Genomic DNA, 25,751 nt, shown 5'->3' with positions numbered 1-25,751 from the left:
GAATTCGCGGCAATGTTTTCCCCGTTGTTGTGTTCAGCACTTGACATGGAGGTAACATCTGTATCAAAGGTTACTTGGGATTATACTGATTTTCTCAAACCACACTGTATCCCCCAATACTCTCCCCCAAGCCATCCAGGAAGGCAGCTCAGCATCCAGGATGGTGAGCAGCATGGTCGTTCTAGTGGTCAACCACCTGTCCCGTTCCAGCTGTGCTCTTACAATCTCCACCTAACTCATCCGTACATACAGCAGTGGTGATGGAGAAAGCCTTCACAGTATTTTTTTGTAGGTTGTACAGATCTTTAGAAACAGCACGGCATTCTCCGATATTCCTCTCTCTGTCCTACGCCTCCCTGTCTGTCTCCCCAGTTTGCTTCCAGCAACCTGACTTCATGAGAGCATCACGGAGCACACTGAACACAGAAAGCCATCAAGCCACACTTGCGTTTCTTCCTCATAATCTCTGTTACTGGCATTAGAAACACAGGTAGAAAAATATATTTGAAAGGAATGTGATTTATTTTTTTCTTATCTTATCTTCTTATCTTTCCTACTTGTGAGGGCAGAGAACTGGGGAACGTATTACAAAGAAACTTCTGGGAATCGCTTGAAATTATCCAGTCTCAGCTGGCGAACGATATGGTATTCTATAGACGTAAGACCACTTCTTCCTGTGCCATGCTGCAGGTTAAACAGCTTGCTGGCGTTTTGAATGGTGTTGCAGACCTGACCCAAACAGATAAAAATGATTACATGTATTTGATTTCCTTCACACTCCAATGCGAGTTCTGCCATTTTGCAAGGATTAAAGAAAAACTACAAACATGCTGCCTCAACCAGGGCTTACCATAACACCCTGTGAAAACGTGCACCAGAATAAAACCATGCTATTCGAAGTACAGCATGTGGCACTCAAATTCTGTGCATCTGAAAGATGTAGCATGTGTTCCTTTAAATTATATTACATTAAATAAGCCCCTGATTTCCCCAATTGTTCCCATGGAAGGTTGTGAGGGATGAGAGACCCCCTTTTATGTAAACTGAGGAAGTCTTTATTCACAGCCAGAGACAAATGCGGCCCCACTGCAGATCCAAAGAGTCCAACTGACTTACAGGGTGTCAGCCTGGAGGCCAGAATTCATCGTCTCCCCTGTCCCTCCAGAGTCTTAGAACTGCAATTAATGAGCTCTCTATTTAAAAAAAAGAAATCTCAATAACATCAAAAATCCTTGCACGCTTCTCCCCTAAGTAAAGTGAATCCAGTCTTGTGCAGAACTTCCCAACAAGGCCAAGGGCACAGAACAGGATTCTTTCTGGGCCTCAGAGCTTTCAATCACAATCCCCTGAGAATGATCTGAAGTTGCCTCTAAGCAACTGGTGCAATCATTTTGAGTGATGCAAAAAGTAGATTATTTGGCCAAGGATAAATCAACCAAATCTGATGTCCTAATTGATTGGTAAGTCCAACCAGATCAAAGCAGCCAGTTGAGAGCAAAGATACCTCCTTGGTGGAATTCGGACGGATAACAAGGGCCTCAGACACAGAACGAAAACAAGTTTCTGATACAACAAAAGAAGAAGCAAAGAAACACTTCTGGTAGTCAGACTGCCTATAACCACCAACCTCAAGACCAGTAATTGCCTCAATTATTGCTGCCAGGGGATTCCGTGGACCACACATTTTAGGGAGCTGCCACCCCCGAAGTACTGACTGTACCCTGACCTCACCCTCAAGCTGCCTGGACCACGTGATTTGTGAAAAATACCCCAGGACGGTCCTAATTGCTGAAAAAACAGTGCAGCTGTGGCCAGTGTTGATGTTGCAGAAGAAGCCAGCAAATCAGGCAACACAGATTGTAGCCAGGAGTGCAGCTAACTAGAAGAAAGCCTTTCTGAGCCTTGAGTCCTCGGGGACACGGGGCTACGCCTAGGAGCCTTTGTGGGACGGTCCAGCCTCTTTGTAGCAGCACATCTCAACACAGGAGAAACAAAATACAGATACGCGTAAGGGCTCATCGCACTGACTCTCTGCCTTCCTTTCTCTACCATCCCTCGGGACGTGTGCAGATGTAAACAAGAAACGTACACGTTCCTCAAGACAGAACGAAAGCCCAAGTCTTACCCATCACCTAACGTCTTAACACTATCCTAGTTCGTCCAGAAATAAAGCAGGAGAGCTGAATCTGCCAGCAGACAGTCTTACCCTCCCCTGACCTTGGCAGCAATGAAAGAGCATTGCTTTCCCACTGATCTGATAGTCGCTATTTGAATAATTACTCTAGATAATCACCGCAAGCAAGCTTTCTCTCTATAATACTAGCTATTCCATTTCTGGCTTTAATGTTATTCACCTTCTTCCAAATAAACATCATTTCCCAATGCCTGGAAAGTTCCCATCTTGTTCCAAATTTACATATTACTTTTCCATTATCTCAGGCAGCCATCATCCTAATAACAGTTCTAACATCTTCCTTCTCCTAGAAGAATCCTGGCCACTTCTTGTACTTTTCTCTGTTGGAATTCTCTTATGGGCTTTTTTTTTTTCCTTTCTCCTCCTCCTCCTTAGTGGAAAATGTTACTTCTAGCTGCTGGATTTAATTTAATTTAATTTAATTATGGTATTTTCCACACATGCCCACAGGCTTTTGGTAATCGGTGCATTTTTAATAAATCTAATATATAATAATGACTTTGTTTTTAATTTTCCACTGAGAGTTGGATCCTGAGTTTGAAGACAGAGCTCCAGACAGGGGCGTCTGGTTCACTCTATGTGGCTGGATTTCAGGGAACCAAGGGGATCCTAATTGGAAAATGATCATGCCTTCACCTTCTCTCCCCACACACCTGTGTTTCATGTCCTCAGCAAACATCCCACAGGATGGAAAGGGACCAGTTGTTCCAGCCCAGATGATCAAACGGGTTGTGCAGGTGATCCTCAGGCTGGACTGCAGAAGGAAAAGGAAGGAACAGGGATGGTCCCCGGCCAAGGCCATTATACAGAGGGACTCTGTGGACAACACTCTTTGGCGGTGGCCTTTGCCGAGTGACCTGCCACTCTCCGCCTGTAGCCCCAAGTCGCTGGGCCAACTCAAAGTTGTAATAAAATACCATCCAGCCAAAAGGTAAACCCTGTGATCACTGACCTCTCCTTTGCAAAGACCATCCTATAACCATTGTCAATCTTCAGGGACTGACTACTCTGTGACTCTAAGTCCACGTTCTGTGAATTCAACTATATGGTAAATTAAGAAAGCTTGGGCGCTTCCCCCCTTTTCTTTCTCCCCTATCCCAAGTGCTCACTAGAAAGTTCAGGACCTCAATATGCTCTCAACAAAACCTACGGCTTCCTTCACTGGGTGCTTCCCACGCATCTGACCCCACTCTAAGCACGCTGCCTGTCCTGCGCCGTACAGGTTTCTCATGCTATTGTGCCCAGTCTGCTGATGAGGGACAGGGTCCTACCGAGGCGAGACAACCTGCTCAGGTTCACCCTGCTGGTCAAGGGCAGGCCTAGCCAAGGGCAGAGTCTAAGTCATTCGCCAACTAGGCCGTGCTTACTCATTAAAGCTCAGGGCAGCGAGATCTCCAGCAAAGCCCTCGGAAAGGGCTCCCCCTCCTTAAAAAAGCGGGCATCCTCTCGAGGTCAAGTGTAACAGCCTAAGCTCTCCTTACACTGAGGTCCCGCCCAGAGGGAAAGTTCACGATGGCTTCCAAGCAGCTCTGAGGAAACCCAGCAAGCAGGACAAGCCAGAACCTCAGTTGGAGGAGAGCCCTTGCTGTAGGCCTTCGCGCTCAGCCATCCCAGGGGCCGGCCGCCTCCAAAGGGCAGCCGAGGGCAGCAGCCCCACCAGGGTGCCCTGGCGACCTTCCGCGTATCCATCCACGCTTGGCCACGCAGGAAAGGCTTGACGCACAGCGCATCTGCGTCTTCACGGAATGTCTCCTGATCCTCCCACAACATAAGAGCCGGAGTGGCCCCGGCCCATCCACCTCCCTGCCCGCCCTGCAAGGCTGTCGGGAGACAGTTCTCACGGCCTCCAGGTTCTGCTGAGGTCTGAAGCTTTGGGGCCTGCCACCCTCAAAGCAGAAATGCAGAGTATGAAGCCACTTGGCTGAAGTTTAAGACTGACTCCTTGGCAACGGCCTGTTTTACTGTGGTCCAGCCCCTTCTCTTCGGGGTTGCACTTTCTGATGTGTGGGACATGGACCCCAGGGGGCTGGGTACACGCGACTACTTTCCCCTTTGCTGTATATGTAAGTAATAAATGGTCTTTAAAAGCGGCTTGTCCTGTCTCTACCACCCTCATCAGTCAGGCCTTGGCCTTACATTGTCTGTTACGTGTGTTTGACGAACTGTCCCATCAGGGCTGTCATACTCAGTGTAAGGAAAATCAGCCAAAAAGATATTTAAATAAGAGCTCTCTCACTTCAACTGATGGTATCAACTGATACCAACCCCCCCCCAATTTATATATATGTACATCACTCGCGCACACACACACACACACTCACACACACACACACACTTCTGTGGAAAGCATCCCTGAGAAAAATAGAAAAGTCACTGACCAAGCAGCTTTTGCCTCATTTGCCTTTTATTGAGCAAGCTGGTGGTAATCTAGGAAAATAAATGCAAATGCATTCAGTTTAACCAAATTAATATTTATTTTCTATAAACAAACTCAGCCGAATTCTCAGTGGGCACATATTTCCACATCAGAATTTAAAATTAAGTGTTTATTCTGAATTTTAGAATCTGGGCGAATCCAAATGCTGAGATGTGTGTGAGAACAGATTCCATTCACACATCAAGCCTCACGCGGGCCACAGCAATAAACAGAACGCCAGGAACTCCCTGTTACCTGGCAGAGCTTGAGAATGGACTGTTCTGGTTAACAAATACACAGATTGCCAATTTTCAAAGAGCTATGTTTAAAGGATATGTGAAAAAAAGATTAACACTGAAAGAACCACGAACCAATGTTAAACCACTTTGGATGATTCAGAAGTCACTTACAAGACAGAGTACGTGTCACTATTAAGTGACCTAATTACTGTGAAATACTACCCCCTAAATTGTTTTTTTTTTTAAGTAGAGGAGACTTAAAAACAGACAATCTGGTCCTAAAGACCCAGACAATCTGTTGAAGAGGAAAGATTTTCATCAAACAAAGCAGCAGTGTTAGGGACCTCAGGATTACCTCTGGGAAAACCAGTTCCCCTAAATCAGACTGGAAGGGTGTGCAAACATCATCCAATGAACGAATGACAAACAGCCACGTTTTCACTTGATAATTTTTCAAGTGTCTTTCCATTTCACTAAATGGATCAGCCATTGTAAATCTCAGGTACAATTTAGCTTCATGGACTTCGTCTACAAAGAAAAGTTAAATGACTCCCTTCTGCAAAATATAAATGTGTCTGACACGCCCAGTCTCACTGGTGCACTCGCACACCAAGACGTTACTACAAAGTCATCAACCTTTCCAACTGGACTCCTTCACTCGCTTTTATTAAGAGTGATGTCATACACTACTCCTTAGTTAACTTTAAAAAAAAAATTTTTTTTTTTTACGTTTCTTTCCCTCTAGAAGCATCTAACCATAAAGATGGTCTATAGACTAGGGTCATTTGAAACTCATCCAGTAGGTTTCAAATACGTGAGGGAGGAGGCCACAGGGGTGGGGAGGGACCTGTTGGCTCAGATGATCATCACAATAGCTCTCATTTATGAATCACTTCAATGTGAAGGCACTTGGGTAAATAAACCCTTAACAGTCACATTATTTAATTCTCACAACAAGCCCTAGGGTTTGATTCCATTATATCCATTTAGGGATGGAGAAGCTGGGGTCTGAGTGGTTGAGTAATTGGCCCAAGATGAAAATGCTTCACACCTAGGTCTGTGTAAGTCCCTGGTTCCAGCCACTGTGACTGGTACCCAGAGCCCGATGAGAACAGTATGGGATGCACACACTGCCCAGGATCTCCAGTCAGGAGGTCAACACCTTCGAGCTCATGAGTCTCCTGGCAGGCCCAGGGGGCCTGAAGTGGGGAGAGGTTCATGTCAAAGAGACCCGTAAGAGGCAGACAGCTACAAGGAGCTAACCTGTTCTTTTCCTCTCACTAGACCATCGAGGACAGATAGCCCAGCTACTTAATTCTCATGCCCTCACTTCGTGGGATGCTGTTCTGTGCACAGCAGGCTTTAAATAAACTTTGTCAAAATCTTCACAGCTTTTTCTGCTCCTATAACAGGATTGAATGGAAAACAGTTGACTGTAACCAAAACCCAGCTTTGACCCTTTTCCCCATTCCCCTCTTCAAACACGCCCGTGACCAAGTCCTTTCTCTGCCCCCAGATGAAACCTTGGGCGGGTCCCAGCGCTTTCCCAAGCACTCCTAGATAATGTAAAGTGCAATCGCGTCTGCTCGTCACCCTGCTCCAGTCCAGACTGATAGCACATCCGAACTCCTACCCCGTCGGAAACTTCTCCCCCTCCTCCCCACCTCCCCAGCCCAAGCCCAGTGAGGGGGGAGGGGAGGCTGCTGTCTTTTGCTGTTCTGTCTCCTCCCAACCTGCCACCTGCTGTTTCTCACCCCTCGTATCAGGCCCCGGAGGAAGTGATGAGAGGAAAGGGGCAGGAAAGTCTAGCTGGGCAAGGACAGTTAGACACCTGGCACCCAGCATGGTCACAGGTCTTCCATGGCTTCCTTAGAGACCACTTCTATCTCCCTGGACAAAGGCCGTGCCTCTCCTCCTGCAGAACCCCTTCCACATCTCCACAGGCACGCGTTCTAGCACTCCACACACCTGTGGGGCTCCTGCGCCTCTCCCGGAGGTCGGACTGGGAGACGTCTCTTTAAGAAGATCCCAGGACAGGCTCCACCTTAATCCCCTGGAACACCTGCCCTCAACTTCCCATTGTTGGTATAAGACAGAAGCTCCTCCCGTCACAGCCACACCTTCTGTCCCCCACCAAGCAGGTGTAGATCAATCCTCAGCCTCCTGACATCAGACTTCTCCAGGTGTATTAACCGAGCATTATTGTCTGTATGCTGAGACTATGACCTCTGAGGACTTGCTGGCCATTGTGGGAATGCACTTCCTAGGGTCAGCCAATTCTAGCTGGTAAACAATTTACCTGTGAGAGCACCTTTCATATGCAAACCAGCCAATGCAGAGCTCCCACTCCCAACCACCTCCTTGGCCAGGCCCCCATGCTCCAGATCACTGTCTACCTGCCCTCAGTACCCTAGGACCAGGTACTTAGGGCAGCCTCTAAGCCCAGATGCTGACCCTGGTGCTTCCTCGTGTGCCCCTCACCATGGAGTAACATGCCTCTGCCCTTGGGAACTGTGAGAAATAAACTCTTTCCAATGATAAGAATCTCCTGATCTGTTGACCTTACTATACCTCCCATCTTCCGTTAACACACTATATTTTCACATAGGAAGCCATCAAACACCAGATTCTATGTTTCCCAAGCTTTTGAAACATTTACTCAACACTCTGAGCACCCTACACTTGACTTGAGGTGCAGGGCTCACACTCCACCCACTCCCATGGGGAGGGGAACAATATACAACCCTTGCCAAAGGAACTTTTACATACCAATCTCTCTCTTCAACATCCTTTATAACCCTGAGGTCAGTGATGAGTGAAAGGTAACAAAGAGATGCTCACAGCCCACAGCGTGTTCCGTGTGGGTGTCCTACACCAATGATACAGTCACCAGCCCTGCATATCAGCCAAAACGCACAGAGTCCCTTCTAATATCTGCTCATGGAGGCCTCCTGGTTCCAAGGATCTCTATGGTTTGCAACCTTTGGTGTGTCACAAAGTCATCAACATTGTGTCTAGAAACAGCTTCATTCATCAAGTATGAACTCATTCTCATTTGACAAATGAAGAGACGGAGGTGAATAAGTAAAGCATTTTGTTCCAAAGCCTCACAGAAAATTAAAGAGAAGAAAGCAAGAAAAGGGAGAAATAAATAAATAAATACACTCCAAGAAAGCAAAACAAGCCAATGGCAAAAACAATTTTAAAAATCTCACCTAAAAGTAGGCTATACATCAATGCAGCAAGGTAAATGTTGGCTCCACTGAGTAGGGGGCCCACACTCTGTGCTCCAACAGGCCCCTGTGCACACATCCCCATGACCCTTACTTCCTCCCTGTCTCCTCTCTAGACCCTGAGCCACTTGAGGACAAGATCTGGCTTGACTCCAAAACGCCATCCAAAATTAGTAAGCATCTTCCATACTCAAAATACTAGAATAAAAAATATGAATAAGGTATGGTTCCTGCCCTCAAAGAGCTTTCGATCTAATTTCATCAAGTGGAGAATGAAGGAAGTGAAAATAAAAGACAATGTTAATAGTCCACAGGAAAACCCATCACGGCAGTACCTCCAAGGTCATATGCGAGTAAAGAGGGTAGCCAAACAGGTGGGGAAGTCTTCCTGCAGAAAGGGACAGCTTTGTCTTTAAAGATGAATAGGAATTAACATGCAACAGGCGAAAAGGAAGGGATGACAGAGAGGTGCTTCAGGCAGGAGGCAGGACCTGAACCTAACACCATGTCAGAACCACCAGTCACTGGATCTCCTAGAGAGTCAAGTTCAAGGCAAAGAGCAACGAGCTGAAGAGGCAGTCTGGGTAGGAGGAGAGAAACCACCAGTCACTGGATCTCCTAGAGAGTCAAGTTCAAAGCAAAGAGCAACGAGCTGAAGAGGCAGTCTGGGTAGGAGGAGAGAAAGTCAGGCCACCTTCAAGAGCGTCCGTCTGTGTAAACTGCAGCTCCTGGGGCGTCAGGGAAAGACCAAAAAGTGATACAGGGAGAAAGTGATACTTGAACATGTACGTTCAAGTGTCAGGTCCTGGCAGGCTTCACTTTCCAAATATATCAAGTCAAATTCCCAATTTTTTTTTGCCCCAGTTCATTTAGCTTTACGAAATCCAGAATCTGCAAAACAGATTCAAATGGCCAGGACTAAATTAAGACACTCTCTTAATTGGTTACCCAATCAATTTTGTATATATTGAGATTATTCCCACCAAGTGTTGGAGGCATCACTCCTGAAGGTACCAGTACATAACCGGGAAGGGGGACTCTTCGCTGAGTTTAGATCTTGGTAAATCCTTTCCTTGCTATTTTTAATGTGGTGGAGAAAAGTGTTTTTAATTAGTTGCTAACTACAGTATCCCCCCCTTTAAAATATAATAAGGACTTAGTCCGGGAAGTTCACCCCAGCTTACATTTATTTCATCACATTCCACAGAAATTGATTCAGGGAATAATTTTACCCCGTGGTAGAAATGAAAAAAAAGTGCACAGGCCAGAAAATTCAAAACCTGTTAGCCAACAGGCAATTGGTTTACAGTATGCAAATGTCTTAGCAGGAATCTCTGTGGAAACTATTTTCCCTTCTCCACTTTGAATTAGCCCTTTGGAACTTAAAAACTTGAAATCAGAAGTTTCCTTTTACCAAAGGTCAGTCCTGGAAAATCGCTCCCTACCCTACAAAACAAACTCCCTTTTGGGATCTGAAGCTGAAGCTGATTTCCTGAATTTACCAAATGCTTGTTCTCATTACTTGTTTTATGTCCCCTAATTGAGGAAATTCTCCCTTTCCAAAGGCGTAACTCTTCCCGACAAGATCCCACTGCCTCTCTATGAGAAGCCTGCCAGGAAAATCACTGCTATACATTTCAGTACTTTCTGATTTCTGCCAGCTGGAGGGAGGAACTTTACCAACGGCGCCCCCTCCCTCAATCAGGATTTCTTCATTTCCAAAGGCATCACAGGCACCAACAGAGAAGAATCTGCTGATTCCCCTGAAGCAAGAGGCTTGCCGGCCAAAGTTTTAAATCACTGTTATTTATTCCTTCTTCCATGTGTTACAGGACATCTCCACTATTATCCCTGTCTCCTCACCCACCCAAGGAAAAAAAAGTTGACTTGGAGCCGAGGGTTGGAGGTGTCGGGCGTGGGAGGAGGCACAGTAAAAGAGCACCAAATAACCAAAGCAGTGTATCTAGAGACAGCGGGACACAGAGAGGGTGTGGAGAAAAGGGAACCCTCCAACGTTGTTGGTGGGGATGTAATCTGGTGCATCCACTATGGAAAACAGTATGGAGAGTTCTTTAAAAATTAAAAATAGACTTACCATATGATCCCGCAATCCCACTCCTGGGCATGTATCCAGAGAAAACTCTAACTCGAAATGATACAGGCACCCTGTTGTTCACAGCAGCACTATTTACAATAGCTAAGTCATGGAAGCAACCTAAATGTCCATTGACAGATGACTGGATAAAGAAGATTGGAGATATACATATATACATCTCCAATGGAATTAGCAGATACACACTACTATATACAGAATAGATAATCTATGAGGTCGTACTGTATAGCACAGGGAATTATATTCAATACCTTATAATAACCTATAATGAAGAATATATATATATATAACAATCACTATGCTGTACACCATAAACTAACACAACATTGTAAATCAACTATACTCAATTTAAAAAAATAAATTTAAAAAAAGAGAGAGCAGAACACTTCTGGAATGGTGTTATAATTTCAACAACGATAATTATCTCATTAGCTCTGTGTAGAAAACACCATGCTTCAAAAATGAAGAAAAGCTCAGAGAATTAAAATGAGCTACCCACAGCCACATAACTAGACAATACCAAATTATGGTTCTGGAGTCCTGCAGTCTTGAGGCTGCCTGGACCCACACCCATGTTCTCCCCAGGCTGTCTGCCACATTAGAGCAAGTGAGCATCTCTCCTGCTAAGATCTGATTGGAACCATGTTTGCATTTCAAAATATGGTCCTTAATAATTAATGCTATTAAATTATACAAATGCCAGATTTATTTTTTTTTAAATCTTAGCCATTATACCTTATGAGACTACATATGTTGTTATTTCCTAAATAATTCCTTCCTAAACTGAAATGTAACCCTTCCATAACATGATTTCTCTATTCAAATAATTTCATCAACATCCCACTATCAAATAATGGAGTTCAAATTCCCAGTTTGGACAATAAATTATCTGTTCACCCAGAAACTGCCTTGCGATTAAAGTTTTTGGTAGATAAACCACTGATGAGAAATTTAGGGTGTTTTGCTATGTCAAACAGTGTGATCATTCCTTTGTACCTCTTGCAGAAATCTCCATGAAGAGCAACCACCTCTCAGGATCCCTGGGATTTCAGACATGTCTCTATTAGTCTTTCTTTCTGGCATCCTCCTAGTTTTCCTGGACTATGGCCTCCAAAGAGGTCAAGGCCATCCAACTGAAAAGTCTGTTTTTTCCTAAGTCAGTTAACTACAGGAATTTTGCAAGGTTTGTAATCACCCAGCTCCTTGAACCTAAGGCCCCCTTGGGGCCCTAAGAGCAGATACGATAAATGGGAGGGAAAAAAAATTTACCTTCTGACAATCTTTTCTTGCTTGCCCAATCCTCTCTCAGCCAGCTTGACATCTTGGATCACATCTTCACATCATAGACATACTTCCTCCCACTGTGGGTCCTTGCCATCCTTCCAGGCCGCATCTTGAAGGTAGAACAGGAAAGGATGTACACTTAACTGAGGTGTCTATAACTCAGATTTTGAAATTTGGAATTGGTATTTATACAGAAAAAATATATATATTTTCCACTTAGATAAAAAAAATGCAGAGAAAATCACACCATGTAATTTGAAAAGTCTGCTTCATCACCCAACAATTTAAAATTCCAGTATTTCCTGTCAATAGCAGAATATGCAGGGGAAATATGTAGCACTAAATTTGGAATCCAGAATGAACACGCACTTTTCAATCGTTTTTATAAAGCAGCACACGCTCCAGGAATTGTAGTCCTAGAAAATTTAATCAACTGCAAAAGTACCATTAGCGTTTGTGCAAGTTTGAGAATTCAGTGGTTTGAAATATTTGGACTAGAAGGGTCTCCTGGCTTCTTTCAAACTAAGTTGCTCCAGCAAGGGTTACCTAAGTGCAAGCAAGCCGGGGTGACATTTTTATATTTCCAGGAAGCTCTTGTGCCAAGAATCAGCCCATGGAGAATGATCAAAACTTCATTAAAATGCCCCAAAGTAGGAACTGAGACCGGGAAATAAGACGTCCTCACCCCACCAGTGTGTTTAGCACCAGAGCTCAAACAGTACCTGAGAATTGCTCAGGAAACACGTCTCAGTCCTGGCGGAGGGTGGTTATGAAACCCACAGCTCCTGCAATGGTTTCCGCATTTCCTGCGGGGAGGAGAGAGGGCCGGCCCCCAGGTCAGAAGGCAGGTGTAAAACAGCCTTGCTGGAGTGGCTCCCTCCGCCTGGCCTGGCATCCCGAAGGGCTGAGAATGTGTGTGGGAGCCAGTCCTGGGAATGTCCGCGGGGTCCGCCGGAGGTTCCGGCGGCCCCCACCGTCTCCCCGCCTGCGCCTTTCCTCCAGCCCGGGGTTGGGCCCCGCCCTTGCGTGATCTTGCAAATGGTCTGCATCAGAATCACCTGAGATTCTCCACGCTTCCCACACGCCTGCTTTCATAATTCAGAGCAGTAGTTCCAAGGAGTGTTTCATCAGCTACCCGTCACTAACGTTGTCACTACTAGGGTCTGAGCGAAGGGAGGAGGTAGCTGTGAGGTGAAGGCTGGGCTGTAAATCGAGAGACCTCTCGGCTTAGATGCTGTTCACTTCCCAGGCACGCGATTGGAGACACACTGCTTAGCTTCAGTGGGATTTAGTTTTCTCAGCAGTAAATGAGAGTCGGGAGTCGGTAGAGTGTAATAAAAGATACACGGGACTGAGTCACAAATCCTCATTTTTAAACCTCAAGCACATAATTTAACCTCCTTGTGCCTCAACCGCCTTTCATTTAAAACAGAGATAATACCTATACAAACAAGCTCTTCTGAGGGTCAAAGAAGATAAAATGAGCGTTCTTTTAAAACTTTTTGAATGATACATAGACATACAGCTTTACGCCAATTGTTGCTGCTCGAAGTTCTCTTTGCCTTGTAAAATCATGATTTCAAAGACTTTCAAAATGAAACAAGTTACTATGCATGATACTTCCATTACACTTCCACGGACTTTTATTTAGTCTTCCTTGAAATGAGATTTCAGAATAAATGAACCAGAATCGAGTCTTGACACCACCTCTGTCACGATGAAAAAATGCTGATGTCTCAGATTTGCTTGGGGTATCTCGAAACCATGTAAGTCCCAAACTGTCCACCAGGGGGCGGGGTGTCTAAAAGCGATTCATCCCGTATTACACCTTACGAAATGAAGAGCACACACAGACAGTACTTACGCACTCAACAGAGCAAGGGTTGGAATTTGGATGTGGGAATATCCTGAATGTGTTTTCCTCAAAAGCACTGAAACATGTCAAATGTTTTTCATATTTGTAGAGCTCACGGTTCCGAGCCAGCTTTCCTGCTTTTAAACTTTATGGGGCGACGGACAATATTCACCTAGTGATCATTTTACTGGTGTGGGATTTGAAAACCTATCACATTGTGAGCTCTAAATATATGTTATTTATTTATTTTATGTCAACTAAATCTCTATGAAGCTGTTTTTGAAAGAGAATATATGGTGTTAAACATAGACAAAACATCTTAAAGGATTCAATTCAGTTGTTAACAGTCGCTTTGGGAATGGAAGATTTCGGTCCACCATGAAGGAAGCAAAAAAGGAGTTTTCAACCATAAAAAAGAATGCAATAATGCTATTTGCAGCGACATGGATGGACCTAGAGATGATCATACTAAGTGAAGTGATTCAGACAGAGAAAGACAAATATCATATGATATCACTTGTATGTGGAACCTAAAAAAAGATACAAATGAACTTACAAAACAGAAACAGATTCACAGACACAGAAAACAAACTTATGGTTACCAGAGAGGGGGATTAATTAGCATTCTGAGACTAACAGATACACACTATTGCATATAAAACAGATAAACAACAAGGATTGACTGTATAGCACAGGAACTGTAGCCAACATCTTGTAATAACCTATAATGGGAAAGAATCTCAAAAAGAATGTGAATATATGAATATATGTATATACACACATACATATATGTATATAATTGAATCACTTCACTGTACACCTGAAACTAACACAATACTTCAATTTAAAAAAAAAAAGGAGTTTTGCTAGTTTTGCTTTTGCTTTTCATACTCATCTGTGTTGATTGATTTTGTTATCATAATTATGTATTTCAAATTTTATAATTTAATAAATTTAATTTTAAACTTTATAAATTAAAATTAAGTTTTTTTTAATTTGTGTGCTTATTTTAACATATTATTTTCCAGTTGCATAGATGTCTTTGTTTATTTTAATTGAAGTGTAGTTGATTTACATTGTTAGTTTCAGGTGTACAGCAAAGTGATTAAATTATATATATACATACATATATATATACATTTCAGATTCTTTTCCATTATATGTTATTATAAGAAATTGAATATGGTTCCCTGTGCTATAGAGTAGGTTCTTGTAGTTCACCTGTTTTGTATACAGTAATCTGTCCAATTGTATAGATCTCTGGGAGAGAATGAGACGTAGAGAAATATATTTTGCTAAAAGGGGAAGAAAAGGGGAAAATTGTACCACAGTGTGCTATGTGGGAAGGGGTAGGTCCAGATGCGAGGCTCCAGACAGAAGCTTTGAACATCCAGGAGCAGCCCAAAGAACTGCTCCAAAGCAGCTTCAGGAAGCACCCAAGACAGGGAATCAAGAGGCCTCGGCTTCTTTGTAGATTTTACCACTAATCTTTGCTTTCACTCCTAGGTGGGCCTGGGGTGCGGCTTGGAAATCTGCATCAGAGCGCTCAACGTGATTCTGATGAATAGCTAGACTTGAGAGCCACTGCCTTAGATGGTATCCAAAGATACCTGAAGTTCCAAACGTCTAGAATGCTGGTGCTCAGTTTTATTTAGAATAAAATTATCCAGTAGATGGTGCTGTTGACTCTGAAACCGAGCTGAGAAACCATCCAAAGTGAGTGTCTGCATCTTTCCTATAAAATGAAAAGTTTGGAGAGCTTGGAATGTAAATGAAAGAAGATTGAGTTTATCGTCTATTCAATGTGACGTCAATTCGTGCTGTGGGCAGGAGAAAGGAATGATGAAAGGCATTGACTGGAAAAATTAATTTGATGGAAAAGCAAAGGATGTGTTGTAGAGGACAGTGACTTGCTCGGGAGAGAAAAAAACAGAAGGACCTGGAGTTCCAAGAGTCAACAGACAAGTAATAAAACTAGTACTAATTATTATTACATATTATTATAGATAATAATAATTAACATATCATTAAGATATAATGTTACTTATTATTACTATTATTATAGAGCATTCACTCAGTGCCAGGTACTCTTCTAAGCACTTTACGTAAGGTTAACTATTTAGTCCTCACAGTAAAGCTATGCAGTAGGAGCTATTACTATCCCAGTTTTACAGAGGAATGCACCAGATTGAGTGACTTGTCCAGAATCACCCAGCTAATATAAGTGGGGGAGCTGGGACAGATTCAAGCATGAGTGGTCTGGCTCCAGAGTGTGCTCTGATCACCTGCCTTCCAACATCAGTGGTAAATAATAATCATAATAGTATCATGACACAAAGAAGGCAACCATGAGAGAGATGATTGGAAACCAGGGCAAGATCACAAGTCTGGTCTCACAACATTGAAGTCAAGGTGAGGGCAAAGCTTTTTAAAAAGATACTAACAGGATACTAACTACTCTGTATAAAACTAGATAAACAGCAGGGTCCTACCATATAGCACAGAGCTATATTCAATATCTTGTAATAGGCCATATTGAAAAAGAATATGAAAAGTAATATATATCTGTACAACTGAATCACTATGCTGTACATCAGAAACTAACACATCATCATAAATTGACTTACTTTAATTTTTAAAAATCACACTTTTTAATAATTTTTAATAATTGTGAGAAATTTAATAATCACTGAAGTACATTCCACTCTCCTGGGATTCTGAGTGTTTGAAAGTTAGGTAATTTGAGTTTCTTTGAGAATCAAAGGGGAATATGTATTTACACAGATTTTGATTTTTTTAATTTCAAAACATTAGAAATAAAAACCTTGCTAGAACAGTAACTGCAATAAATGTAGAAATCTTTGGTAGACGTCTTAAAAATAAATACAGATAAAAATATTTTAAAAATTACCTAAATTTAGGCTTTCCATGTAACAAGGATGAAAAACATTATGCTTTACTAAATACTCAGGGAATACAACTTGACTCAGATCTTTGAGATTCTTTGTAATGATATTTACTTTTATCTTTTAAATCAATGTAGAATTTAGTCCTCCTTCAAACAAAATGTAGGTTGGATTTTGGTTGAATCTTAAGCAATATATATATTTTTTCATGTTTGGCAATTTTTGTAGAAAAATAAATCTAAATTTTCTATTTTCTATTCATTTGTAAATGCTAAATATGGGTTTTAATCTGCGCAAAAGAAATTAAGTGCAGGACAGGTGGGTGCTCTTTCGGCAAATGCAGGAACAGAGACATCCCGAGATAAATGGAATGTGAGGACTGAGAGTATAGAAGACTCATAGAAATTCATCTATTTCCAGGATGGTGATGACCGTGAAGAGGGTCAAGGTAAATAGTTCAAAGTATGTGACCTTTAATGGGACCAAACCTCAGCACAGTGCTCTCTGCCATTGGGCTCTCATTTTCCCCCATCAATCAACAAGGCAACGCTCAACACTCACATAAGTGTCTCTGAAAAGTAAAATATAAACCCGTTTCTTTCCCTCTTGTCAGGGAAAGAGGGATGTGTTTGTTCACTTGTATGTTTGGAATTGTCACAAGTCAACCAGGAAATGAACTTGGATGTGCTACCATAATTAAAGCTGCCAAAGCAGCCCATATTTTCATTCTAGCATTCCGCAAAAAATAAAGCAGAATATTCTTCCCTTGTGCCGAGGCAGCCTCAGAAGCCACCCTCCGTGGGACGCAGAGGCCTTCCATCCCACATCGCCACGCAATCCGTTCTGCGGGTCCACCGAGGCCACAAGGAGGCTTCCAGGCAACCAGGAGCTCCCCGCCGCCGACGTGGGCCTCGGAGGATGAGCCGCAGAAATGAGCGGCCTCGAGAACGAAGGTTGGGTTTGCAGACTGTGTTCTTCCGATTGCCAGTGAATGTAAGAGCAGGCTGGGGCACTTAAAATGACCCACTTCAAATAGGCTCAGCGGTCACACGGGTTTTTTAAGACACTGTTTACAGGTGGCTCTTTGAAAATAACTGAGTCACCAAACGAAAGGAAAAACGTAAGAATGCTGTCCCTGAACATCCCAGACTTACTGCTCCTTCCCCGGAGACTTGCTTTCAGGGAACACCTTCAGCTGAGTGAACCGACCGCCAGACTCCATCTCCTGGGTAGTTCCAATTCAGCAGCTTTTTATGGGGCTGTTATCGCGCTGGAATCTCACACCTAAGGTCACCGAGTCTGCCTATTATTACCCCCAGTATTTGCTTTGGCAAACCTTGGTTGTGAGTTAATTTAGTCACATACGATCAAAATACAGCTTAGTTATTTGTGTATTCATTCATTCATTCAAGCAAAGCTGAATTTGCTTTTCACTACTGAAGATCATAACCTGTGTGACATCCAGGAAGGCTGGACCTAGGGCTGGGATAACTCTGAATCCCGCCCGTTTCCTGATTTGAACTAAATTCCAAAATAAAACTTAACTAAATTTTAACTAAATTCCAAAGCTTTAATGGAGGATATTTTTCTAAGAGAATCACTCTTCTGACTGTTAATAATGCAAGGATTTGTATGCTCTGAATTTCATGGGCTCAGCAATTACTAAGAGATGGGAAGAACAGCTGTTTAAATATTTGTAAGGTGTTTCCAAAGATTTTATTTTGAAATTGAATGTTTATATTGACTGAGCTCCTAAAGACAAGTTCTGTTTAGGAAAGGTTAACCTTAAATTCTTTTTAATTAAAGAAAAATTAAAGTGCATTGAAAAAAATAGTAGGTGTTCAATCAATATGCAGTGAAAGATTGAATAAATGAGTCTGTCTCTATGATTAAAAGAAACGACTCACTGAATATTTTCATCTGATTTGTTGAAAAGAGATAAAACTGCATAGGAAATCTTGTTCTGTGGCAAGCTGATATGTATTGTGCATAATGCTGCCTTAAACGTGTTTGAAATCTGCCTCCGTGTTTGTAGATGGGGATATGTGGTTGAATCATGTTAGCTTCAGCAGGTCTACGACCATGAGAAGGAAGCATCAGGAACTACTGTCAAGTGAGGAGGTAGACGAGAAAGTCAAGATAGATGGAGGGGACATTGACTCTGCGTCAGATCAACTTCTGGTACAGCTGGAGTTGACCTGTACTTTGCTGTGTGATTCGGAAAGGTTAATCTTACTAAGCCTTAGCTTCAACACTGTAAAATGGGAATGATAATGCCTAATTTACAGAGATGGTGTCTGGACTAAATGAGCAAATATGGGAGAGCATCTGACACATTGGCTGACTAGTGAGTATTCGGAGAAGGGTAAATACCTTCATGGTGGAAAGGCTGCGGGAGGGATGTAGTGAGAGGTCAAAATATAAAAGTATACTTTCCTTAGAAATATGTTTAAGTTAAAAGGATTACCTTTAATCTGATTAAAAAAATAATAGTTTTGGGTTTTTTTTTTTTTTTTTTACTATTTTATACAGTTCAATCTTGGAAATTGAAGGCACCTTCAATCTCCAATTTCTGCCATCTTGTAATGTTCCTGCATGCAGTCGAGCCAGCACCTCGGAGACAAGTCTTCTGAGCTCACAACACAGACGGTTCTCCAAGCATTAACCTCTGTGTGTTCTGTGCATCATGGCTTATCGCTAAGTCAGCCTTCTAGAGGTCTCCATCTACTGGACCATGCTTACTGGTCTGGGCACATCTCAGTGCCCACTAAGCTGTGCCATCCCAGAACCCTCCTCTACTAGACCTCTTGCTTTTACTTACCAGAGTCCATCAAAATATTGTCCCTATTTATCAAGGCTCAGGAAACAGAGATGAGAATGTTGCCTCTCTCTCTGATTAACAGTTCCCTACTTAAACTTTATAAACTAACAAGAGCTGCTTCTTTAGCAGTTCTCAGAGCAGTGGGATTCAAAGCCAAGCCCACATGTCAATTAGATGAGTGTAATCTCTATTAATCTGATTTACCCTAACATTTATTTACCCAAAAGTACTTATTATCACATATGAGGTGGAATTGCAAAGCCAAGACTGAGGGTGCGCCGCTGCTTCTCCATACAGCTGAACATGGCCGAATTCTTCTTCCCTGTCATAAGCTTCAAAAGGGCTCACATTTCAGAAGGCCCAGCTGCCAACCTTTGCAGGCTGAAATCTGCTCACACTGCAGCATGGCCGTCTGAGCCTCCAGAAGCCACTGGAAGCCCTTGATTCTACTCTCTAGGAAGTTAATGTTAAACCCTATGCTCTTAGGAGATGCCTTGTCTAATCTGGTTACATCTATTTTATCCTACCAGGAAAAGCCAGCAGTTTGAAATGCTACAAATAATGACTACTGAAAACACAGCCACACAAAGGGAAAGAGCATCCAGGACCTGAGATAACTTTGCAATACGGCAGGTTCCTCATCTTTTTTATTGGAGGAGTGCAAATGTTATATAACTTTATTATTTTATGACCCCTTAAACCCAAAGACCTCCTCCTCTCTTGTTACATGAACTCATTAAACCCTTCCAACATCACTGGATGGGTAGCATGTTTTCTTGCAGTTTTTTTTACACTGGGTACCTCTGATAGATGTGGTGAAACTGATTATTTACTGGTGGTCATTGGGTTCACTGGGACAGTGGACTGGGTGGTAACTTAGCTGTGTAATACCTAGAACTCTAGGAATGGCAGGGACCAAAAATTGACCGCTCCCTATTAAGTGGGTTAGGACTTGGGTAAGGCAAGAAAGGTTCTTGCCTTGGGTTGGGGGCATGCAAGTTATTCTTACCTATAAGATTATAAGTTAAAACCAGAAATTTAATTGGTGGGGAGTGGAGCAGAACTTAAGGGAGAGTCCAAAAATGTAGAAATCAAGATAAATAATATTTTGACACAAATTTTTTAAACACAAAAATGAATGAATAAACTCCATGATGAGCAAACTGTCAAAAATTTAAATACAGAATTGGACCCTTCACTTATACAAATCAGCCTCGCTCACCTCGTCCTAATCCTGGCCCTTCCATACGGATTCAGTAACCCCAGAAATTCCACACTTAAGGAGCCCCTCTTTTTACAACATTTCTGCAATTAAAATGCAAATCTCTCAGAGGAAGCAGCGTATTAAATCTCAGCAAATTATATCCTATGATTAATTAGCCCACTGAATGCTTTCCAAAAAAATGGACTGGGGAGACTGGAAAGAAAACAGTAGGTTACTGATGCTGGGTCTTCAACAGTGAATGGGACAGCAACAAGTTAATGCAAATTCTGCTGCTCGTGGTCCAAGACTACGGTCAACAGTTTTGGTTAAACAGGATTTAGACACCACTTGCTGTGTATTCCAGGTCCTGCACGTAAGGGGGTGCAAATCTGGTGTAAATCTCAGAGCTGATTTCTGGTTTTAACTTCCGAAACTCACTGGGATCTGCTGCAGCCCCAAAAGAGAAAGAAAAGAATTTTTTTCTCAGCAGATACATTCAGCTGTAGATTCTGAAGCTACTGTGAATTTATCCAACCACAAAGGATTTGTAAGAACTCATCCCATTCAAGAAGACCTATAGAAGCTTTGTTTGAGCCACAGGGTGAGTAATATGCAATGCTAGAATAAAAATATTTAATAATGACAATAATAAGTCTATCAGAAAAAAAAATAAGGCTATCAATTTTCTCCACTATAGCCATCATTTGCAAACAATATAATTTTTAAGATTAGTTGCAGTATTTTTTGCAAATCTGAACTCCCTTTAAATCTTAAAGGTGCTTATTGTTATTCAGACATTCAATGTACCTTCTTAAGCAAGAGTAAACGGTATCTCAGGCCACCAATGCCGGAAAATGTGCAACGAATAAGAATTTAGTCAATTTAGTCAAAACGGCATCTCATCTCATCAGCGTGGTCGTTTTCTTTTCCCAGTTTTGCAAAAGCTGAGTGTCATAGCTCTATCTTTGTTGTCATTTATCTTTAGTACCTTATCCAGCTTCTATTTCAGATCTTTTCTCTTTCCTTTGCAGTGGATTCCCCTGTTTAATAGTCTTACTGTGAAAAGCGAACATGCAGTAACACTCCTGTGCTTTTGCCTTTTACATGTCTATCAGCTGGGCTGGAGATAGGATGACTATTAATTTGTGATTTAAAGAAAAAAGTTGCTGCATCCTAACATCTAATCAACAAATGTGGTTATTGTTAGCCAGTGTACATTTTTATCTGTTATCTTATTCACATTTGCTTAGAACTTCCAGTGTAGGATTAGGGGTTTTGAAGGTGTGAGAAATCTGCCAGTAGATGGTCAAAATGGAAAAGTATATTCTCTTGTCAAATAATATGCCAAAATCAATGTTTATTTGAAAAGCATCACATGGGAATGAAAGTCTCATTCATTAATTCATTCAGGAAACGTTTAGTGGTTCTCTATTATTTGCTGGAATAAACTAGAATTTAAAGCAGATCCTGTAGAAATGGTAAAAAATAAATTATTATAGTATCTAGGAGCAATTTTGTGAACCCAGATTAAACCTTTTCTTTCTCACCAGGGAGTCAATCTACAAGTCTATAAAAATAATGCTCAATTTGTTTTCAACCCTTATAAAGTTGTCACAGGGCTAGAAAAATAGCTGTGGCTCCCTGCTTCAAAAGCTGGGCTTGTACCCTTGCTAAGTAAGTCAAGAATAGGAACAGATACATAAGGGAGCAATAAAAAGGTCGCTGGTCAACTTCACAGAGTCTGCATCATCTAGCTGCTCAGTTTTTTTAAAATTGAAATATAGTTGATTTATGGTATTAAATTAGTTTCAGGCAATACAGTATAGTGCTTCAAATTTTTTATAGATTATACTCTATTTAAAGTTATTATTAAATAATGGCTATATTTCCCTGTACTGTACAATATATACTTGTAACTTCTTTATTTTTTTACATAATAGTTTGTATCTCACAATCCCATTCCCCTAATTTGCAGCCCCTCCCCCCAATCTCTCTCCCCACTGGTAACCACTATTTTGTTCTCTGTATCTGTGGATTTTGTTTTGTTTTGTTATATATATATTCTGTTTTGCTATATATATTCCTTTGTGTTATTTTTTTAGATTCCACATACAAGTGATAACATAGAGTATTTTTCTTTCTCTGTCTGATTTATTTCACTAAGCATAATACCCTCTAGGTCCATCCATGTTGTTGCAGATGGCAAAAGTTCGTTCTTTTTTATGGCTGAGTCATAGTCGATTGTATAAATACATACCATATAGCTGCTCGTGTTTTTAATATCTTCTGCCATCTTAGTGAAACGGAATAGATCACTGCATCCATACATCTTTTCCCTCTAAGGAAATACACATGGAAAAGGGATGGATGTCTTGCAAATCTGTAATTGCGATGCAGCATTACACCAAGTTTCTTTAAGAATCACAGTGCATTCCCTGTCTTCCTGAACTAAATAAAGCCTCCTTGGGAAGCAATTGAAAACCAGGATTCTGCTTCTACATTGCTCAGTTACCCAGGCAGCTGAAGCTTTTTCATCCAAGTCTCTGAAGAGTCCCTCAAAAGCAGTCTTTTTAGCCAGGATGAGAGCAGTTCTTTTGAGTAATACTGTTAACTCCTCTATACAAGCACAGGTCTAGTTCATGCTCAGGGAACTGAGAAGAGAAACAAAGATCCTCTTTCTTCCAGGAAAAAAAAGAGATTAAAAAAAAGAACTACACCAAAATTCTAACTACTATATATAAAATAGATAAACAACAAGGTCCCACTGTAGAGCACAAGGAGCTATGTTCAATATCATGTAATAGCCTATAATTTAAAAATACTATGAAAAGGAATATATGTACATGTGTGCAACTGATTCACTATGCTGTACACTAGAAGTTAACACAATATTGTTAATGGATTACACTTCAATTAAAAAACAAAAAGACACCAGCCAGTTTGAAGGGAGGAGCAGCCAGTGGAAGGTGCATCCGAGGAGGATGGAGGTGGTGGCGTTGGTCTCTCTGCTCGGCTGTTACACGCTCATCTTCCTCTCAGTGTGCTTCATAATTACAGAGTCTTGTTTAGAGTGTGATTACGTTCATGTGAGATCATGTTACTCGAAACTGAACCAGTGGGTGATCCAGAAGGGGCTGGCCATACCGTTATCACTGTATTAATGCTCATTTCATTGCACTGCTTCATCTTCCTTCACAACCTGCCTGTCGCCATTTGGAATATAATACCAGTTCATTAAGGTGCCAAGTGGTAACACGGGAGCATTTGTTTGATCCATCAGAAATGTACAGTTGAGGGCAGCTAAAGTCACACATGAAGGAAGCCACGATCAAGCTTGCTTTCCACCTGCTCTGTCTCTTCATGTATCTTTGTAACATGATTTTAGCTTTGAGAAATGACTGAAGCTGGAGAAGCCATGGTTACAGGCAGCCTGCACGACAGTGCACAGCTGAGGAGCCAGGGACTACTTAAATCATCCTTAGAACCCTGACCATAGCAGAATATTTTTTTCCTCTTTGAACAAAAAATATTTTTGCTGTATTTTTGCCATATAAAGTATTTTAAAAACATGAAAAAAAAACCACATCAATATGTTTTATACTTGAGTAATAGACTTCAGGGACAAAAAATGTTGAGGACTTCCATTACTGGTTAAAATAATATTTACTATAGTATTCCTTAAATATACAAAAACATAAAATTAGGTTGTATGTTTAGCTTACTTATAGCTTTAAAAACAAACACATTTAAAATTTCAGTGCCAACAACAACAACAACAAAACAAATGGATGGCATTCATTCAGTGTGATAAATCATGTTTTGCTAAAAATAAATCCACTGCCCACGATGTGGGTGTGGTTCTGATGTTACGGTGGAGAGTTCCTTTTTACGGTCAGTATGCCCACATTATCCTGTGCTGTGTAATGAGTCCGCACTCCCATCTCCCCTCCATATAAACTGTTATCACAGCCTAGAGCTCTGTAGTCAGGCTGCCTGGGTTCAGGTCCCAGGGCTGCTGCTTCCTGAGTTCTGCATGTGAGACCAGACGGAGGGGGTGAGTTACTCAACATCTCTGTGCTTCAGATTCATTGGGCTGAAGTGAGGCTTACTGGTGTTGATAAGTGTGAAGTGTTTCATGTACAGGAAGCACTCAATTAATGTTAATTATTACCTCTTATTAACTCGAGCTCCACATAGCAAGCCTGCAAGGACCCAAGCCTCAGTCCAACGGGCGCCCCAGACCATGGAGAGTGGAATTTCAACTTCCTCAGGAAAACAGGGACTGAATCCCAACCAGGCGTCTTGCATAAAGTCAGGGGCCAGCTTTGCACATGCGAAACTGAAGGCTGCAGTTACCACTGGAGACTAGCTGCTGTCTTGGAAGGTGGACAAAGACACACCTACTACCAGGTGTTGCTCACTTCCTCCGGGGACTGGGACTGTAATTCCCGCAACCTGCAAGTCCTTGGAGGAAAACAGCCTCTCAGTTGAGGGCACCTCCATCATTGTTTTCTCCTTTCTACTGAATTATTTCCATCAGCGTATAGGTGTTTATATATGTTTTTTCTATCTTTGTTAAGATATAATTGACCTGTAACATTTAAGTTTAGGGTGTACAATATGATGATTTGATCCACTTATACATTGTGAAATGATTACCACCATAGCATTTGCTAATACCTCCAACAATTCCATGGTTATCACTTCTTTTTTGTGGTGAGAACATTTCAGATCTACTCTCTTAGTGACTTTCAAGTATATAATAGCTACACTCACCATGCTGTAAAATAGATCACCAGAACTTATAACTGGAAGTTTGTACCCTTTGACAAACTTCTCCCCGTTTCCCAGCCTCCCTGCCCCCCACCTTGGGCAACCACCAGTCTGTTCTGTTTCTTTGGGTTTGTTTCTTTTTCAATTCCATGTAAGTGATATCATACAGTATTTGTCTTTCTCCATCTGACTTATTTCACTTGGCATAATGCCCTCAAGGTCCATCTATGTTGTCACAAATGGCAATATTTCCTTCTTTTCATGGCAGAATAATATTCCATTATATATGGGTATATATATATAAAGTGATATATACTATACATTTCATATATAATGGAATATATATTAAATACATCACCTTTTCTTTATTTATGTATCAATGAATCACCCAGCTTGTTTCTATGTCTTGGCTATTATAAATAATGCTACAATGAACATGGGGTTCAGAATTATCTTCTAGACAGTGGTTTTGTTTCCTTGGGATATATACCCAGAAGTGGGATTGCTGGATCATATGGTAGTTCTATTTTTAATCTTTTGAGGAACCTCTGCATTTTTTTCCAAAGTGGCTGCACCAATTTATATTCCCACAAACAGTGCACAAGGGTCCCCTTTTCTCCACATCCTCACCAGCACTTCTCATCTCCTGTTGTTTTGGTGACAGCCATTCTAACAGATGTGAGATGATAGTTCATTGTGGTTTTAATTTGCAT

General features: G+C 41.7%; 1 pseudogene; it reads left to right on the top strand.

The window, feature by feature from the left end:
- The first annotated feature begins 23,246 nt into the window (after positions 1–23,246).
- Positions 23,247–23,667, top strand: LOC102537181 (protein cornichon homolog 4 pseudogene; annotated as a pseudogene).
- Positions 23,668–25,751: the final 2,084 nt, after the last annotated feature.

Source organism: Vicugna pacos, chromosome 23, assembly GCF_048564905.1.
Source record: "Vicugna pacos chromosome 23, VicPac4, whole genome shotgun sequence".
Classification (NCBI taxonomy): Eukaryota; Metazoa; Chordata; class Mammalia; order Artiodactyla; family Camelidae; genus Vicugna; species Vicugna pacos.
The sequence above is the reverse complement of the archived record's forward strand: the minus strand, read 5'-3'. Positions and strand labels throughout refer to the sequence as shown.